This window comes from Haliaeetus albicilla, chromosome 9 (assembly GCF_947461875.1).
Source record: "Haliaeetus albicilla chromosome 9, bHalAlb1.1, whole genome shotgun sequence".
Lineage (NCBI taxonomy): Eukaryota > Metazoa > Chordata > Aves > Accipitriformes > Accipitridae > Haliaeetus > Haliaeetus albicilla.
Window position 1 is genome coordinate 21,720,528 of NC_091491.1, and position 20,346 is coordinate 21,740,873.

Genomic DNA, 20,346 nt, shown 5'->3' on the forward strand with positions numbered 1-20,346 from the left:
TGTGTTCAATAGCACAGCTTTTTATGTCCTTATCTTATGGACTTGCCAGCACTGCGTAAACTTCTTTTATTCTCATAAAAGCACAGAGGGAATGAATGTCATCTCTTATTTATTGCAAATATCTATCTTGGAAGAATAAATAGTATTACACTTCATAAATTCAAATCAATCAACATCTATATTTGTTCTGATAAGAGTAACAGACACAGAACAAATGTTATCCCAGCAATCATTTCTTAAATACAGTTGCAGTACTATATATGAACCCAGGCACAGAAAATAGGTCTACATGGCACAGTGCAGAAGAACCAGGAGTATCAGCCTCAGTGGGATACCTTGCTTATGTAGTCATTTTGCTTTCATTACCCAGGCCATCTCTTTTCCAAAGTATGTGACTAGCACTGCACAAAATTAAGTAGTCAAAATATAGAACTGGACTGGAACTTCCCAACATTCACATTTTGGACCTAATTCGTTTTTATTTTGGTTTATCCTTTTTGAAAAGAGACATTACATTTTTTTCTAAGTGTCATAAATACATCATGTGTACATGCTATACAGGTTAGCATTATATCATTATAAACTGAGAATTATACTGAATATTAACATGCTCCAAAAATATTCAAGTTGAGGATCTAATGTATTCATGTCACTAAATGGAAGTTTGACACTGAACTTTAAGCCTAGGCTGAACCAGAAGCTACTTAATAGAGCAGTAACCTTTTTAAGCACTAATTCCTCTTATGTCAATAGGAATTTCATTTCCCCTAAAAATTGATAGAAACTGATAAACAATTATCTAAGTACTTAATCTTATTTTTATACAGTTTCACTGAAATCCTGTAAGCTCATTACCTTGTTTTTCTGCTTTTATTTGTAACCTCTGTGATCCACTGTTAACTATTTATCTTGTTGAAACACCCTGAAAGTTCATATTGCCCATTGTGCCAGGAAAAAAAAAAAAAAAAGAAAAAAAAAAAGCACTATTAGGTGTATTTAGAATTTAATTCTCAAAGCCCTGTCCTCTTAATAGAGGAAAGTAATGCATTGACAATAATGGAGTATATTGAATCCCTGAACATTATGAAACATACCACAGAATAAAAATGCAAGTAGAGCAAGTAATTCTCTACTTGCCAGTATCCTCAAGAATCCTCATTCTTGCAGTTATGAGGTGGTGATCCATCAAGATTTGAAGTAAACCTAGCAACACAGAGAAGCAAATATTTTTGCTTGGTTTCTGTTCCAAACTTGGTGTAACTTATTTGAGTGGCAGTGTTGCTGAAATTGAATTAAGAACTACAGAAATGCTGAAGACATTTTCATGAATACAAAATTACTTCATTAATAATATCTGCTACTCTAAAAACAGCAGGGCTAAAGAATTCTCACTAGGTTGCGTATGTGTGCTGTTCCATGGTGATGAAATGTTTTAGCTCTCATTCACTTAAAGGAACTGGAATGATTTTTACTTTTTGGTTCCTGGAAAAAACAGGAGTTAATAGATGGCAATAAGGTATTTTTTCCTCATGCTATTTTTTGACTAATTAGGAACAAAACCCCCTCGGTTCAGCGTATTTCCACTCAACCTGTACTTGCGCCCAAATGAAATTCCTTTGTTGCAGAAGTATCATCTTCGTACAACACAAATCCAAGAATAACAACTTTGAGAGTAAGACACAAGTCGAGTATTCCTGCTCATTTTCAATATCACAACTCAAATTAACGAGGTCAAATAGATCAATAATAAAAGACCAGTTCTCCTCACAGCAGCCTGTTAAAATCTTAGCTTTTGATTTGATTGAAACACCTTCAGCCTAAAATTAAATTGCATGGATTTTCGGCCTTCTAACTTCAGACTTCTCTTTTCCCTCACACATACCCAAAGTTTAATTTTATCTTGCAATAACAATTCTTTGCATACTTCTCAAATCTCACCTTCTTTAGGAAAGTTATTCACTCACTAGGATTACAAAGAAAAGTGCATTTTGAAATGAGGTAGTGTATTTTGCCAGGTAACAAACAATGCATAGAAAAATAACTGTTGGGCAGTAGGTTGCTATGGAAACTATTGGAAGCACTAAGTTCACCAATTTTTTACACCCCCACACCCCCAAGTGGCTTTGTGGTATATAAAGGAAAAACGGCATCTGTATAGAACAAGGAACATCTCCAACATCATTCCCAGCTGATCCTGACCTTAGCTCATCACCTGTGCATATTTCATGTGCATGTCCTACAGGAAGTCCCTATCCATTCCATTTGCCCAAGTTTGGCTGCCTTCAACAGCCAGCTTACACTTGATATGTCCATAAACCAAATATTGTTTAAATTAAGTTTCTAACATTTAGAAATACTCATGTTTTTCTTTTTTCCCTTTGCTGATCATGCACTGGGCTCCAATTGCCCATAGCATGAATTATCCTGAGCTCTGGGTCATATTTTCCCAATACCAAAGCAAAACAAAATAGTAGTCTAACTAGTCCTAACTACTACTGATCATCACTTTTCCTTGCAGACCTGTTCTGACCCTCTTATGTATAAAGGACAATAAAATTACAGTAGCATAACAGAAGCAGTCACTGTAGTAGGTAATCCATATTAACAGAATTACATGTTTGATTTAGCATGAGTAAGGGGAACTATAGTTAAGATTGTCGCTGAACCAAAATTATCCTTAAAATATAATACCTGGGGGTAAAGCCTGTGAGGAGTCAAACTGCCCAGGGAGGTTATGTACATGGTGACACTACAGTGGTACCTATGCAATCCACGCATGATACAGGGAGAGCTCAAGAGCTGTCACACTGCAAGAGAGCTGCAGTGGCAGGACAGTAGTCTAGCTTGTGGATGGGATAGTATTAGCCCTAAATAAAAGCAGATTTCATAAGCAAAGCGTCACCACACACTGCAATTCAGATCAAAATGTTGTGAGTTTGTAGGCATGCAGTAAGTTTCACTCCTCTGGCAAATATAAAGCACATGCAATCTCTCTGTTAAAGATTTCAGAACAGGAAGTGATCTGCACATTCTTTGGTTCTTTACTTCAGCTTTCTTAATTTGTAATCTTAATTTATTTTAGAGCATTGTTTTAGTGTAATGTCTCACTAAGGTGATACGGGATATTAAACTGTATGTGGTATATAAATTGTATGGGTTATTGCCAATGACATTATAAACGGTATATGGAGCATTTCTAATTTACATTGTAATGGCTCTGTTGCAGCTTTGCAAACATTATAGTGTTATTGAAGGGACATAGGGCACCACAACTGAGAATGTCAGTCATTCAACTACTTCAGCCACATTTAGTGGCATTATATGTCCAAAATTCTCCTGTACGGTAGTTCTGCAGTTCATGTTGTTCACAATAAACAGTCATTTTAAGCCCCACTTTACTATTTACTTGCAGTAGTAAAGCCTGATAAAACTAAATATCTTAGGCTATTCTGCAAAATGCCAGAATTAAAAGATAATGCTGTACTGGAGGGGGGGGGGACCAACCATGATGTTCTGTCGAATTACTTCCTTTCTTGCCCATACTTTTGCCCTATTTTTTCCCAAATCTGTAATATCACTGTGATGATAAAAAGACCAAACCCTTAGGTTCCAACCTCCAGGAGATTTTTGTACTGGTATATTGAAATATTTCACTTAATCTATTTTCATAAATATTTCATTTAATATGGCCACAGGATAATGCAACGAGGCAATTTTCAGAGGCATTAAACTAGTTTACAACACAAATTAATTTTGAGGCCAAGTATTTGTATTAATGCTCTTGTTTTGTAAATCCTTCATACCAAACTTTCTTCCTTACTTCTATGCAATTATTTATGGAGGAAGAATTTTCAGCCTGAAGAAAGTAAACAGAATGTGATGATCTGAATGTTACTTTCTGAACTAACAGTAGTATATTCATAAAGGACTCAAAATGAGTCCATAGCAGGTTTTCTTTTCTGATTGGTTGTGGGGTTGGTTCTGAGATATGCTATTAAGATAGGCTTCACATTGTGAATATACCATTATAGTATGGGCAGGAAAAGAGGAAAAAAAACTTTTTTTTTTTTTAATTACATGAAATAGCAAATTAAATTAGGACACAAGAAGATTAAAAGAAGACCATTCAAAAGAGTCTGATGAAAACCCTCTTTAAGTAATTTATGAGGTTTTACAAGGAAAGCTTTCTGGGATGCTTCTTCCCTCCCCTGCCCAAAGTATACATAAGTTAATACAATTACATCATCTAATAATATTTGAGAAGAAATATCATCCCTTGAAAATTAGAATTACTTCACCTTCTAATAGAGTACTATGTCTCTACTACAACAGAGATCAGTAGCTAGATGATGTTGAACAATGCACATATTATCAGTCAAGGATTGACAGACAGTTAATATAAGCATAAAAGAGTTCCTATAGTATTTATCGAACTACACAAAAATGATCTTTTAGAAAAACTAAATTGAAAAAGATAGGGAAAAAATTAAAAAATAACTCCTGTTTACTGTAGATAAACACACTTCGTTTCATTTTTCAATTTACTTTCACTTCATGTAATAAGCCTTTTTTGTTTGCCAGGCAGATTCTTCATCATTTTTTCCTTCAATTTTGATTGGCATGTACACAATTAGAGTTACAGGCATGTTAATTAATTTAATAATTGAACACTATGCCTGAACAGTGTTCATTAAATGGGAGAATACAATTCAATCATAACTAAACACGTTTACACAAGTCAACTTTGTTTCCAAAGCATGGGGTTATTCTAATAAATTGATTTGGATGTATAAGTGTACCATTATTCAAATAACTTTAAAAGTAACACAGCTCAAAGAAAAATGCCATTTTCTACACCAGCAGAGCACGTAATAGTTTGTCATTACAAGCAAAATTTAACTTACACAAAAGTTCACTGCAGCTCCTTGCGAGCTTTATTCTAGAAGGAATGTATCACACTTCAGCATGACACAAGTTGTCTGCTTGTTGCTACCCACTTTACCATTATTTTAGAGGAATAAAAGTTACTGTTTCTTTCCACAGGATGTTCCTTACTTTTAGAGGCCCGAGTTGACTGTAAATACTGAACTGGGTTCACCTGTTCACTTAAAACAGTCACTCAAAAGGTCCAAAATGCAGTTCACAACACACAGCTACTTCAAACAGCATCTTTAGAATTCACTTACCTTGTCAGAGTTCTGATACATTTTCATTTCACTAATACAGGAGAGAGAAATGCATTGAATTGTGACTTACTTTATATCCCTGATACAGTGGATATCCTGTATTATTTAAGTGACTATTGGTGATTAAAAGCATATTTGAAGTGAATTCTGTATTGATACCCTGATGCCTATTGTCCCATTAACAAACACTTCTGTTGGTCAAAATCCTTGGGAAGACCCCTCTGAGAGCTAACAGCACATACATTTCCTAATATTAACCAGTAGAAAACTCTAACTTCGGGGCTTCAATGAGCAATTAGAAGCTTTATAGACTAATCACAGTTCTGATTAATATTTAAATGAATTAGGTCTTCTAACAGGCAATACACCATGTCATCTTCTTCATCAGAATCTATTTGGAAATACGGTCTTTGCAGCTCACCCTATCCCTGAAAACGTGCCAGGAATAGAATAGTACAGAGGGTAGTATGTAGCATCACACACACTTTCAACATAAAAATAATGTCCATTTCTGTAAAGCCTTATATTTGAATGAACAGCTTCAGAGTTATTCTACAATTTAACCAGTCACAACTTCTATAAATAATTGATTTTAACCTCTTTCCTTACCTGTTATTCAAAAGCTGTTTTTTTAATTCTGGGCTTATACAGAAATTGTGGACTTCCTCCAGGGCCTTCATCCTTTAAGAGGCTATTCCACCCACTTGGATTAATTCAGATGAATAAGCTGGAAAAGGTATCTAAGAAGAAAAATATTATTTACAACTGGCATTTTCAGACATACCAGCAATGCCTGTCCCTCTAGAATGGAACTCCTACTTTAGCTGTCTGAAAGTTAAGATCTACTGAAGGACATTCATCTTGGCTACCTCTGCATTCAATAGGTATCCACTTCTGAAGGATGACTAATCTGTAAAACATGTACTCACAGATGTTGATATAACCCAAGTGTCCCCCACCATCAAGCACAACCATCTTAATTCTCAAAAATTTAGGATTTTAAGCTAAACTAGGTGAAACAGATCCCATTGGTAACCGCAGCCAGGAAATGCTTCAGTTTCTATCATTTTCAGTAGATTGTTGTTTTATGCATGTAATTGTCAAATGAAATGCATTCATTTAAATCATCGTGAAATTTGCGTAGGATTAACATGAAGCTTCTGAAGCTGCTTAAACTCACACCTCTTCTTTCATAATTAATATGAGCTACAAGCACAAACACAGTTGCCATAGCTCAGTGAATGTGTGGCAGTATTTTAGACAACAGTAATAATTTTATCCTATTACTTACTCAGCTACTTCACCCACACCTGAAACTGCACATCCAAATCTAGGTAGAGTTCAAATGCCTTTTGCAAACAAACCACGAAAGGCTATTTATGTCCTGGCTGGTGAGACATTTCGTACCTTGGTCCTTTCTCTAAATGTACTTCTTGTTTATTAGTAGTCTGCCCTGTTACTATAGCACTAACCAAGATGTTTTCAAATTGTATTATGACAGTTACACTTCGCAGTGTCTTTTGAAGCCGTTCCCTTGGGAGCTATAAAGTGTAATGGAGCTGGGTATGCACAATGTGTTAGTAACACAGGAAGCCATGTGCTACTGCCAGAGCCTTGGGCACTAAAAGCACTGAATATTTTAATTAAAAAAATCTATGATCTGGGAGAAGCTGATAAAGTGCTTTTTAGTGGGAAGTATCACAGTATCAGAACAACTCAAGGAACAAGAAGAAAAGGAAGTATGACGGTGTTAATAGGACACAGCAAGCAATAAACATTATCGGGGGGGGGGGGGGGGGCAAACATATCCCAAAATTTAATGCAGATATAACATACTTAAAGGAAAAATTGGGGCAGATAAGGAAGAAAAAAATGGCAAATTATTTACAATAGGTTATGTCTGCTCCACCCAGCTGGTTGAACATTAAAATATGTACCACTAGCTGGTCTATAGAAGCCACGAACATTTTTTGTTCTATCTTCAGCATACCTTTTTTTACTGAATTAACAACCATCTTTCATTTCTACAGTTCAGCATAATATTGAAGACAAAGAGTGATTTATATGCAATGGTCTCCTCTTTTCATGTGCCCCAATGTATCATGCTCTGATTTATAAATGATCAATTTTAAGCACCTACAACACATATAAGTTTTTTATTTTTGTAATACACAACGGAATTTAAATCATGGCAGTAATTTATTGGCCAGATAATGAACTTATTAGTCATGCACAAAATATATACTACTCAACAGTTTCCTAACTGATGCCACTGATTTATAAATAAGTTAGATGATTTATAAAGTATAAAATTGAGTTAGTAACAGAAGATTCTGGAAAGCAAGTTAGAAGACGATAATTCCCATTCAGGCACCTGACTTCCATTTCTCACATTTTTCCAGCTAATGGAGTGAGAAACTACTGTTATTTCTCACATATTATGGCAACAATGAAACCTGAAAATGAACACAAACACTGCACGCAATTGATGTGTATCTGTATAATTATCAGTGCTACCTTACCACACAGAAAACAAATATCTTCCTCTCTTAGTTCTTCCTAGATCACCAAAGCTGCTATCGGTTTTCTTGCACTCATCGTGGTCACCATTTTTCTGAAGAAATTTATATTCTAAACCCTTTCAATTTAAACAAAGCACCTGCATCGTAATATTCCCCCTACAGATATTTTGTTATATACTGCTGAATCACTCCCTACCTTCTTTGCTTCTAAGCAGCTCCCTGCAAGAGTGCCTTTCCTCTGACCTCCTCCTGGGTGTGGAGCTCCCCCCAGCCTGTGCACCACAGGTGTGCCTGATGCCAACAGGTGCCCCTCATTAGGCAGCACTACTTGCTCTGCCTGCCCCAGGTGGGGCAGGGCAAGCTTTCCATACACAGCTCAGCTCAAGGAGAACATAAAGAAATGTTGCAACACAGTCTTGCAGCAATTTGAAGTGAAATACTTGGACAGTTAAACAAAATACTTTGTTTCATTTCTCTCAACAAAAAAAAAAAAACTAAAAGCAACTGAGCAAATTAAAAACTTACATTTTAAAAGCATGCAGATGAAAAGTTTCTAACACTGCTGGAACAGATATGGGGCTTGTAACACCTAGAGATAAGTGAAAGCTGCAAAACAAAGATGATGAATACTCATTCAGAGTTTGTAGTATAGTACTTCACGTATCCCTCTGCTTCCGGCTTTTGAAGTTGAAAACTGAAGGGTAAGGCTGCTCATTAACACTACATTAATAAGGGAAGAAACCATAGTACATCATGGTACTTGCTGAAAGTTGGTCATCGGTAATTGCAGTGTGTGTTCATGCCAAATTCTGAAGCTGAAGTTTGTGTCATGCTATCTTGGATGGACATAATGCATCAGTCTTACTGCAAATACTTTATGGTGGATAAAAGTACCAATGTAAACAGGCCCAGATGCATTAAAGCTGACAGTGTTCTGCAAATCCCCACAAGCAGAGAACCCCTTTTGCTACAGGGGGTTTTTATGAGCAGCTTCTGTGAGTTACTGAGATGCAACGGTGCACAATGAAGTATGTTCAACTGCAAATAATTATTTGAAAATTGGGATATGGTTCTTAATTTTTTCTTCTGTTCTGATCATAGTTAATTTCTTTCTCTTTTTATCTCCAGGAGGGCAACCTGGTTAGAAACATGGCTTTTAATCTTTCCCAATAATTTTATCCTTTTACTGTCCTGATTCTTTTCACCCTTGGTTTTATTGTTATAGTTTTCTGACCATATCAAACCAACTGTAAGAACGCCTCAAGTTATTTGAATTTTATAGTGATACTATCAAACACATAAAGGCATTCTGGGAAATTTTCCTGAAGCTCCTCTTTTTGAAGGTCTAAACCTTTTTGTCATCTTGAAGAATTCATTACTTGCTCAGCAAGATATAAACCAATTATCTGCAAGGCTAGACATTGTGACTCAGATAGGATCTGCATGAAGAACAAAGTGAAACAGATCAGCAATATGAAGGTTTCCTAGTTGCACTCACATTTTAAAAAGAGAGAGATTTATAAGCTTAAGCACCTTTTGCAAAGGTACTTGACTTCTACGTACACATTAGCAAAGTCTCCAAAGACATTTAAATATTCATGAGAAAACTACAGAAGTAATGCTTAATTGAATGAAGAAAAGTTGAAACAGGAAATAAAAAGTTGACCTGAAAGGCTTATAATAAACAGAATCTTCTTTTAAATATGGACCTTAAAACATGAGACATGATTTCAAATTATTGTATGGATCATATTTATGATCCAGACACTAGCCTCTGGTTGTGGAATAAGCTGAGTAGAGTATGGACTTTGGAAAAAAAAACCCTTATGTAATTGTCACGTCAGTTCCTAGTTAGATACTAAATGCCTAACTGTCGTGGTTTAACCCCAGCCAGCAACTAAGCACCATGCAGCTGCTTACTCACTCCCCCCCACCCAGTGGGATGGGGGAGAAAATTGGGAAAAGAATTAAAACCCGTGGGTTGAGATAAGAACAGTTTAATAGAACAGAAAAGAAGAAACTAATCATGATAATGATAACACTAATAAAATGACAACAGCAATAATAAAAGGATTGGAATGTACAAATGATGCACAGTGCAATTGCTCACCACCTGCAGATCGACACCCAGCTAGTCCCCGAGTGTCGATCCCCCGCTCCCACTCCCACCAGTTCCTACACTAGATGGGACGTCCCATGGTATGGAATACACCGGTGGCCACTTTGGGTCAGCTGCCCTGGCTGTGTCCTGTGCCAACTTCTTGTGCCCCTCCTTCGCATACTGAACTCAAAACATAGCACTGTCCCAGCTACTAGGAAGACAATTAACTCTATCCCAGCTGAAACCAGGACACTAACCCATGAAAACAAAGGCACATTAAAAAAGAATAATGAAGGAAGAAGCACTTTTCTTTAGAAAGGGATGATTTCACTTATTTGAAATAAAGTCTGTCTGGGATCTTTTACGTGCTGTTAGTTGCTAACTCTTCATCAAGACACTAAATCTAAGCAAGGTCAAAAAGGTTTGCTTAGGAAGTGCAAGAAAATAGGGGTGCTTGAGGTAGATCAGTCCTCAGCTAGACTACTCTAACTCTCTAAGGAAAAGGATAATAAACCTGAGATAGGAAACACTGGCTTTTAAAATCTAAGGCCATGAAAGACCATCTCAGACTGGAATTTTGAGAATTACATGCTAGCTGGTGTAAAAGTTAAACCCTAGGTTCTGATGTGAACTTCACAGTCACATTTATCTCAAGGATGAAAAATTATATTACAGAAATCAGTATTAACATAAATTTGTTTTCAAAGAAGCATAAGGCACCTAATGCCCAGTGTAATTCAATAGAGGAGCAAAAGGGCATTTAATTCCTTTAACATCTCTTGAAAAATCTTAACTACACAGTGAGAGTGCAGCTTGCAGACTGGGAATTGTGCCAGGGCTGAGCAACACAGACTAGTTCAAGAAGGACCACCAATCCCTCTCTAAAGGTTGAAGGTTGCATTAAACCAAAACTAGAGGCACTAGTTCTGTCAGTTGTATTTCAAGGAGTGCATGACTCAAAAGTAATCTAAAAGTAGTCAGTAATCCGTTATTTCTAGGAGAAAATAAGCAATCATAAGCAATAGATTACTTTTTCAAAGTGACTTTAACAACATTCTTCTGACCAAAGAAGACATCTAGGTTTAAAAAGCAATCTTAAAGAGAAAGTTATCCCTAACCTGTGGTATCAGTATTGCAGTCTTAAAGCTTTAGAAATTTTGCTTTACAGGTATTATGGCTGGACAAGCAACCAGAATCCTATCCTCACTGTTCAAGGTATAACATTCAGAAGGAGGGAAAGGTGAGGAATCATTTTCTTAGTTATTTTGTGTAAGATGTTTATGGACCTCTTTTTCACAAGAGTCTTCACAACAAACCAGGATTATTTAGAGCATTTGGGTAGTTAGGTATTGTAAGTGGTTGTATGAAAACCATCCATTTACTTCTTAATAACTAGACAAAGCAGAAAGCTTGATACAAAAGAAATTGAAACCTCTAAAATGGAAATGCATTAATTATTTGTCCCTGGTTCAGGTAACTGAACTCTAAAATGAGACATTTTGGAATCTGGAAGAATCATCACAAAGAACGTACACTAAATTTGATTCCTGATCAACAATCCACTTTTAATATAACATCTGTCCTATTTTAGAACCTTTGTGACACTGAGCATTTGTGTCGTGGTTTAACTCCAGCTGGTAACTAAGCACCACACAGCCGCTCACTCATCTCCCTCACAGTGGGATGGGGGAGAGAATCAGAAGGGTGAAATTGAGAAAACTAGTGGGCTGAGATAAAGACAGTTTAATAGGTAAAGCAAAAGCCGCGCATACAAGCAAAGCAAACCAAGGAATTCATTCACCACTTCCCATCAGCAGGCAGGTGTTCAGCCATCTCCAGGAAAGCAGGGCCGTAGCACGTGTAATAGTTACTTAGGAAGACAAACACCATCACTCCAAACATCTCCCACTTCCCTCTCCTTCCCCCAGCTTTATATACTGAGCATGACATCATAAGGTCTGGACTATCCCTTGGGTCAGTTGGGTTCAGCTGTCCCAGCTGTGTCCCCTCCCAACTTTTTGTGCTCTCCCAGCCTGCTCACTGGTGGGGTGGGGTGGGGTGAGAAGCAGAAAAGGCCTTGGCTCTGTGTGAGCACTGCTCAGCAGTAACGAAAAACATCTCTGTATTATCAACACTGTTTTCAGCACAAATCCAAAACATAGCCCTACACTGGCCACTATGAAGAAAATTAACTATATCACAGCCAAAACCAGCACAACTTGTAAATATGTCCAGCAATGTGAACTGAAAACTTTGCATGAATAAATGATCCCATTTTCAATTGTGTTACACAACATATATTGAAAGAAGGAAACAAGCCTTTTAAAAGTATATGACACTTAATATGAAAAAGATTATCTCTAGTGATCATAATCAATTGAAATACATCCTTGATAAGCAAACATAGGTCAGGTGTCAGGTCTAGATACCCAACCATATATTCTTAAATCTATTTTTGAGAATCTAAAATATATAGTCCTTGTTAAGCAAGAAATTGAAGCACATAGATAGCTCCTACTGACTTGGAAGACAACTGAAGTGAACAGCATTCCCACTACAGCTTTCACATGCTTAAAGTTAAAGATCGTTAATTACCTTGATGAAACAAGTGGAAAAGACTGTGGATGGCTCTGAAAGTCAGACTATTCATTTTACTATCTGACTATGGACATAAAACTTTGACAATAGGCTTTCATACTAAGAAGCATTGGTGTAATAATCATGGTACTGCATAAAGAATTTATTTTACAGTTTAATAACTCCTTCAGAATATGTCAACTGCATGTCAACCACTACAATTTTCACCACAATGTAACACTTCTTAGGGTTTCTGATACACACACAGTTCTAAAAACTCATCATTGACTGGCAAAGAATAAAGTAACTGTGTATTCTGGTACAAATAAAAGTGATTTGTCACCTTGCCTTCATTTAAAGAAAATCAAAATAAACCACTAGTTATCTTTCATCAAACTCTTCTGCTTCTGTCACCAACAAATTCCTCTCCCATTTTTCCCCATTTACTAATCTTTTCTAATCAAATTGAAAATAGGACCTTCAATCAGTCAGGGAGAAAATGCACAGAGATATTTCCAGATGTGCTGGATTCCTGCATCTAATGCAACAGTGAAATTCTGCTAAAGTACAGGGAGAAAAACATAAAACTATGTTAATTGTAATAATACCTGGTTTGGCTAGAAGTAAAAACTGTATAGATGACTACTTGTGTAATCTGAAGAGAAACTAAGAGGAAATAAGAGGAACCCAGACAAAAAACAGGGAACAAATTCTGTGAGATATAGCGGCAAAATCAAGGGAATCCAAGTTATACTGGCACAAATGAACATTAAAAAATCTGGATTCTTTTAAAACCAATTATTCACTGACTTAACGCAAACACTTTTGAATTATTCAGTTCCACCCCCTCCAAAAACCCAAAAAAGCATAAATGAGGGACAAAACAAGTGGCAATTCCTATATGATGAGCTCTGCAGTGTCTGAACCAAACATTTAAAAAATACTTAGTGCAGCTACCAATAATGGTACAGCTACTGCAGGACCAGTTTGAGAAAAGGCTACAAAACTCATCAAGTCTCAGTAAGTGCTTGACTGCTTCTTTATGTATTTGGAAGTCCTTGTTGATATTAATTTAATAACACACAATAGCATTAATAAAGTTATTTATAAAAAATATTCTATTGTTCAACATTTCAAAATTTGTCCCTCAAGTCTCCGGAAAGTTTTTATGTTTCAGATACAGGAAAATTGTTAACAGTACTTTCATTAAGTGCGTATTTGCCTGCATATGTGGCTGACTGACCTGTTTGACAAATCAGTCTGCACTTAGAGGTGTCAAACTGCAGACAACAGCAGAAGGCATTTTGGTCCTGTTAACTGCTGCCAACTTCAGAGTTTATAATTGGTTACCATCTGGGATATATTTTTGTTTAAAAGCTACAGTTTAGTAATTTTACATTGTGAATTTTTAAGAGATAACTGAACATGCAAGAAGGGTGTAGACTATACAGCCACAGACGGAGGTAACAGAAAACAAAACAAAGATATACAGAGAAACTAATCAAAACAGAATGATACAGACAGTGAAATATAAATTAAAAACATAATGAATAAGTGATCGAAACATTAGTCACTTGAGATTGGAACTATGGGGATTAATGTGAATAATCTTCAAGAAGAAGAAACTAGTGATTACTATAAAATATTTCTATGCCTGGCAAAGATAACTGAAGCTACAAAGTGTAACACTGAATAAGAATAAATTGAAAATGAAAAGAAACACCCTAAACCAAAGAGATACACAACAAATGGAACAGAAAAAGAAATTGCAAAAGAAACTGTGCAAATGAAGAAAGTAATAACAATAAATGGCAAGGCAAAAAGACAGAAAACTCCCCAAGGAAATGGGTCAAGGGAGCAAGCTGTTCAGTTATAAGGAGAGCCAAAAATAATCCCGCAAAAGTTTAGAAAAAAACCTAAGGAGAAGAGAAAGGTGGATAAGCTATTCTGTAGAGCATTTTCTATACCTCTTCTTCATTGTTAATTTAGTCAGAGACAGAAAAAAAAAGTAAATTGTATTACATCGTGTTTGGAATATGATTTGATTAGACAGTGTGAAACCACAAGATGAAGCCATTAAAAACACATAAATCAAGGAAAAATATATATTGCATTTGACAATTGGAGCCTGTGGAGCCAAACTCTGGGCACATGATGATGGTGCAACCTTTTGTGATATTCATCCACCTGATACCTGAAGACAAGGTCTTCCTAGCTGTGATACACATCCTTCTCATATACAAGCTGTAAACTTCATTTAATACAAAAAGCATCTGGTTGGTAACAGACTATTATGCTACAAACAGCTGTGATCACACTCGTGAATTTGAGGAGCTAGCAGAGACCAAAGCAAGTTAAGCCTATTGCAAGAAACTAAGCTGATTTGGCAAAGAGCTATGCACACTTGGGTACAACTCCAGCTGAAGTTAAAGTCTTCAAATACAGATAACAAAAGGGTATGCTGATTTTTTTTAATTTTTTTTTAATAACATTACTTTCAAAGATCAAAATCTTTTTCCTTCAGTCCTTTCTTGAAATTTAGACTATATTGCCATCAGAAAAGGAGTTTAAAAATTGGGTAGCAGAAATAGCAAATTTTTCATTCTCTAACATCCTGAAGTAATATACTACCCGTTTCATTGCTGTCATTTGGCATCTGTCCCTTTCATTTTCTAATGTAGTCATTCAGAATAGTTTTGTTCTCTTTCAAATGTTTAACTGACATTTTTGTGATCTTGACAGATTCAACAGCATTTAAGCTCACCCTTCAAAGAAGAAACATTAACAGAAAAGTGGTTCTGTAATTAGGAGAACTAAGAAGTCTGCTGTCTTAAACATATACGAAACACTAAATGGAGAAAGTGGGCTAAGGTGTAGTGGTCAGTAACTCATGACTGGGGAGAAAGTATAGGAAACAAAGTAAACTTGACTTAGCTAAATTAGGCCTTTCTGCTTCCAAAGCTCATCAAAATAAAAATGTTTAAAAATACTATGATTTTATGAGGTGGAGATTGTATTGTGTTTGGTAACTATCAAAAGAGATGTCTAACCTTTTTGAAGCTCATTTGTATGTCAGCTTCCACAGTTTCCTCCAAACTTGGACACAAAAAGAAAAAAAAAACCTTTTTTTGCTTGGTTAACACTTGCTTAATAATTTTATCAGGTGCTCCTTAGCTCTAGAATAATTAGGAAGTGAATACTCATTATTTACCTGCTCCATACCTTCATAGTTTTACAGAACTCGGATCATATCATGATCAATACAAAAGCTTATCTGTATGAGTCTCATGATCCTCAGTCATACAGATAAGCCAATGCCATGATCATTCACACCAAATGTTTTACAAAGAAAAGCACCTTATCTAATCTACATAAGCCCTGTTAATAAACAATCACCTTAGAATCACTTTTCTGTGTCTCTTACCACTTACTAAACTTCAAAATTGACCCTGCTAGAGAGGGGTTGGACCAAGTGACCTTAAGATGTCCCTTCCATCTTAAATTATTCTATTAACATTTTGCCCCTGATTCTGAGTGTTAAGATAAATTAGTGATAGAAATATCCAAGTCCTCTTTTTTAAAATCCTGTCCCCATTGATGTCTAGTTGTCATTCTCTTTTCCTAACAAAGTGTGAGCTCTCACTGAAGTATTTCCAACAGTTAAAGTATGAATACATGATGAGGTATAAATATATAGTATTGTTTCTGTAGAATTTTTGATGTTGAAAGGATATACATCCATGCTATCACTTTCCCTGCACTTACAGAACTGATTGTCTATTACCTCTGTCTATCTAACTGCATTTATGGTATCTGTAAAAACTATGTTCAAGGCTTTGAACGCTTCTCTGAGTGAAACTCGCCATTGGGTTGAAAACTTCTTGAAGGGGACAGAGATGAACCATATGACTTGTACAGACAGAATGAGAAAAGCACTAAAAACAAGGAAGGTATTTTGACTATGACTGGAGACACATTCAAAGCATCAGGTTTGTGAGAGTAATATGAAATCATACAGTATTGCATATTTGGTGTCTGAGTGTTTAGACAACTCAAATCATTGTGAAAAGTATCCTTCTGATGTTTGAAACAATTCTGGAAAGCAAATTCGAGTAGTCCTTAAAGGTTATGAAAGCAGTCAATATTCCATTTAAGTTTTTTCTTCAGCTTTGTCCAAAACATGAAGAAATATAGGAAACCTGTTGATAGAAAACAGCATTTCCCCCTAATTTAGTGCATGTAAAGCAAATGAGAAGAAAGAATCTGGTGGTGCTTAAATATGAACATGAATTAAATGGTATAATATCACAGCTTTATTAAGCAAAGCCTAAGATAAATACAGAATTACTTTTGATGAATTTTTTGGTAAGTCACATCTGAATACTGTGAATAACAGAGAGCGTGAAGATGGTACAAACAGCTTACAGGACTCTGCCATATCTTTTCCAAGTTTTGTTCTGTGCTGTTCTATTTCATTTCATATTAACATTTATGATAATGCTGCATCAAGTTTCTTCTTAGAATTGAGTTGTTGGTACCAGCTGTTGTTAAGGGTAGCTTAGAGATCCTAGAGGTCAAATCCAGCTCTACTCTGGCTGCACTGAACACACAATTACTCCAGTGTTACATGATCTGAAGGAACAAACAAGGTGGTACTTAAGGAGGAAGGGCAGCAGACCTGTTAGCCCTTTCTTCTCATTAAATCCATGCCTCACACAGGTACCGGGTAGGCTAGGAGACTCATCTAAACTACTTATATCTGACTGATAGGGATTTTATTGTGTCTCTATTGACCTGTAAAATTCCTGTTTTCCATATCTGAGAACAAACACTTGCATGTCTACGAGATTACTGGATTTTTATTTGATAAAAAGAAATAATTTGACTTTTCAGAAAGCTAGAGAAAATCTGTTGAAATTTTTATTTTCATTTTTTCCTGAGGTATGAAATCAGTTTTCTGTTTTGGGCCTTTCAATTAATGCTAATGAGCACCACTGCCAAGCTAAGCAACACTCAGTGCTAATTATCTTGAGCACTGAAGGATCATGGAAGAACCATCCTTCATGGAGCTTTTGCAGTCTCAAGAATTTACCTCTTTTCCATCTGTGAAGTCAAGCAAATATTCCCGTGGCAAAACAGTATGCAGAAAACATTCCATAAACCTGTAGCCACTTCATGGCCATTCAGCAGGCTATTGCTGAAAAGAGCCAGCCCCATATTAGCAAGCCAGCTGTCCACAGACCAAACAGGAAAAGCTTGTGTACAACCAACATTTCATGCCTTTACAAAGCTCAATTGTGCAAAAGGAAATCACATTGGTTTTGTGTTGAGATAAAGAACTATGATATACTCCCAAGATTACCTACATTTGGTCTAAGCAGTTTACAAATGTTTATGACCTTCTACAGTATTGGAGATATTGCGCACTTCATGACAAACAGATCACTTCAGAGAAACAAATCAATACACAAATGCAATAGCAATAAAAATGATAAACTCATTCCAGATAGTCAATTTGATATATAACTAATGAAAAACAGTTCCAGGCAACATAAAAACTAGTGAAATTAGACTGATTTGGCCCTGCTGTAATTAAGATGACACTATAGCCTGCTTTGCATTAAAACTAGTTCTAAAGCTGGAAGCATAAGCTAAATGCAGCTGTTATACTGAACTGATTGCATCAAGTCAGAACTGCACATCAGCGGAAAACACAGAAGCAAAGCTGAGTACAAAACATGAGTGACGGTGAAAAGGTATGGACAAATCATGTAAATATGGCACTTTGAGGTCCAGCAAGGTGTCTTTTGCAAGTCAAATGAAAAGTCTTAAAATCAAAAAAGCTTGAACCAGAAATCATTATAAAAGGTTTCAGAACAGCACTAACATACTTCAGCTTTTCAAGCAAGTAATAACTACAGTGGCATTTTGCATTAATTGAAATATTTTCACCGATGTCTCTGGCAGATCAGATAGGAGAAAACTGCATTATTCAAGCACAGAAGTAATAAAACTATAAATCTCAATATATCTTAAAGGCACAGAAACAACCCCTCAGCAATTAAGAATAAGGTTTAAAGGGCTTTCAGTTACATAAAGGAAGTTATTGCACATTTTACTAGGAAGATGGCAGAGATCTGTCAAAAACAATTTCAGAAAGAATGCACAAGACGTGGGAACAGGAGCACAAATTGGAATGGCTACTATAGAAGAAAGAAGATAAAATTCTTAAACTTCATTTGGTGGAGTTAGGCTTGGAGTCTGAATTGTTTGCTCATTAGGCAACAATGACCATAAACTCTAAACCAATGTGCGTTCTTACATAGAGAAAAGAAAAGAAAAGAAATTACAGGAGAGGAATTAACTCACAGTTAGCTATTTCATTGAATGTAGATCTGCATACTGCACACAGTACCTGAGATAGACACTGAACTTTGAGTCCCGTCTCTTATATTGCTCACTATTCTTGATCTGATGCAGGCAGAACATGATCATAAAAATGGACGTGGGCCTGCAACAGCACTTTGCATTCTGGGAACAATTCTCTTACAGTCATTATTACCAGCATTGGTAAACTATGCTATCAAATTTATTCCTATCTCCACCTGTGCGGGGATGTAATGATGGTTTTGCCACTTTGCCCATCTAGCCTATCTTCCCATGGAAAAGGGCAATTCAAAGAAACCTTAGGAGCTAACCATTCCTTTCACAAATATGCTTGCATCTCAAAATGATTCAAAAAGTTTCTTGTGCTAATAATTGTAAGTCACTCATTGCTTTTAAATTGTTCACTCCCAAGACTATGTAACTATCCTAGCTGTGTAACTTAACACACATAACAACAAATGACATCTCTTTGAATTACCTTATCTTATTATTACGGAACCACTTTTCTATTCTTCATATATACACATCTAAGTTAACTTTCTTTATATATTTCTATGAACACAATTTTGACTAAATAAATTTTAGTTAGAAACAAAAAGTAAACATTCATTCAAACACTAAATCTGATACTACTTCTCATTAATTCAAATGCATCATTTCAGTCTGAATGTCCCAATCCTTCCTATCGTTGAACAACATATACTAACACATTAAAAATGGCATACAAAAGAAGAGTTAAAATAAGGTACACAAATACAAGCTAAAAGCATACAGATGGACTCTGACTCCCTTGGGCACTCTATCCCATCTTCTATCTCTCAGCTCAGGATGTGCACCATTTTATAAAGAAGATCATAAAATGTCCAAGTCTGAAAGTCCAAAATTTGAAGGCGTAAAGGAAAAAAGAGATTCCAAAGTGGAGAAGAAAGTTCATCATAGAAGGTTGTATCTAGCTGATGACTCGGTTCTTGAGTAAGTGATAACAACACATAGCATGAAAAAACCTACTTGCATATCTTCAACAGCTGGAACACTTCAAGGAAGAGAAAAATCATAAATACTGGCTCATCAGCTGGTTGAGATGATTATACAAAGGAACCAAAATTAAAGACTATAATTTATTTCCATTTTTTTTCTTATAAATGAAATAAAATTTAGCCTACTGTCATGATGAACTACACTAGATCTGTCAGAATCTTTCTGGACATCAACAGTCTTTGAATCTATAATTAACACAAACTGAAGCAATCATAAATTTGGGTAAAAATCATCACCCCCAAAACTCTTTCTTCCTAAATTTCTGCAGAACTCAAGTGTGAATGAAATCTTGTCTCAGACAGAAAAAGGAATGCCTAAATGAGGGTTATCACTGACATCTGCAAAAAACAAATTCATATTGGAAGTCAGATAGGAGAAATGCAGATCACTTCCACTTTTTTCAGGCACAGGGCTCCGAGGGAGAGAACAGCTACATACAAAATCAGGATACAGCTTTCTGAGGAAGGTAATAGGTAACTAGACCTATAGCGTCTTGTAACAGGATCAGCTTGCAGGTAAGACTGAATCAAAACAT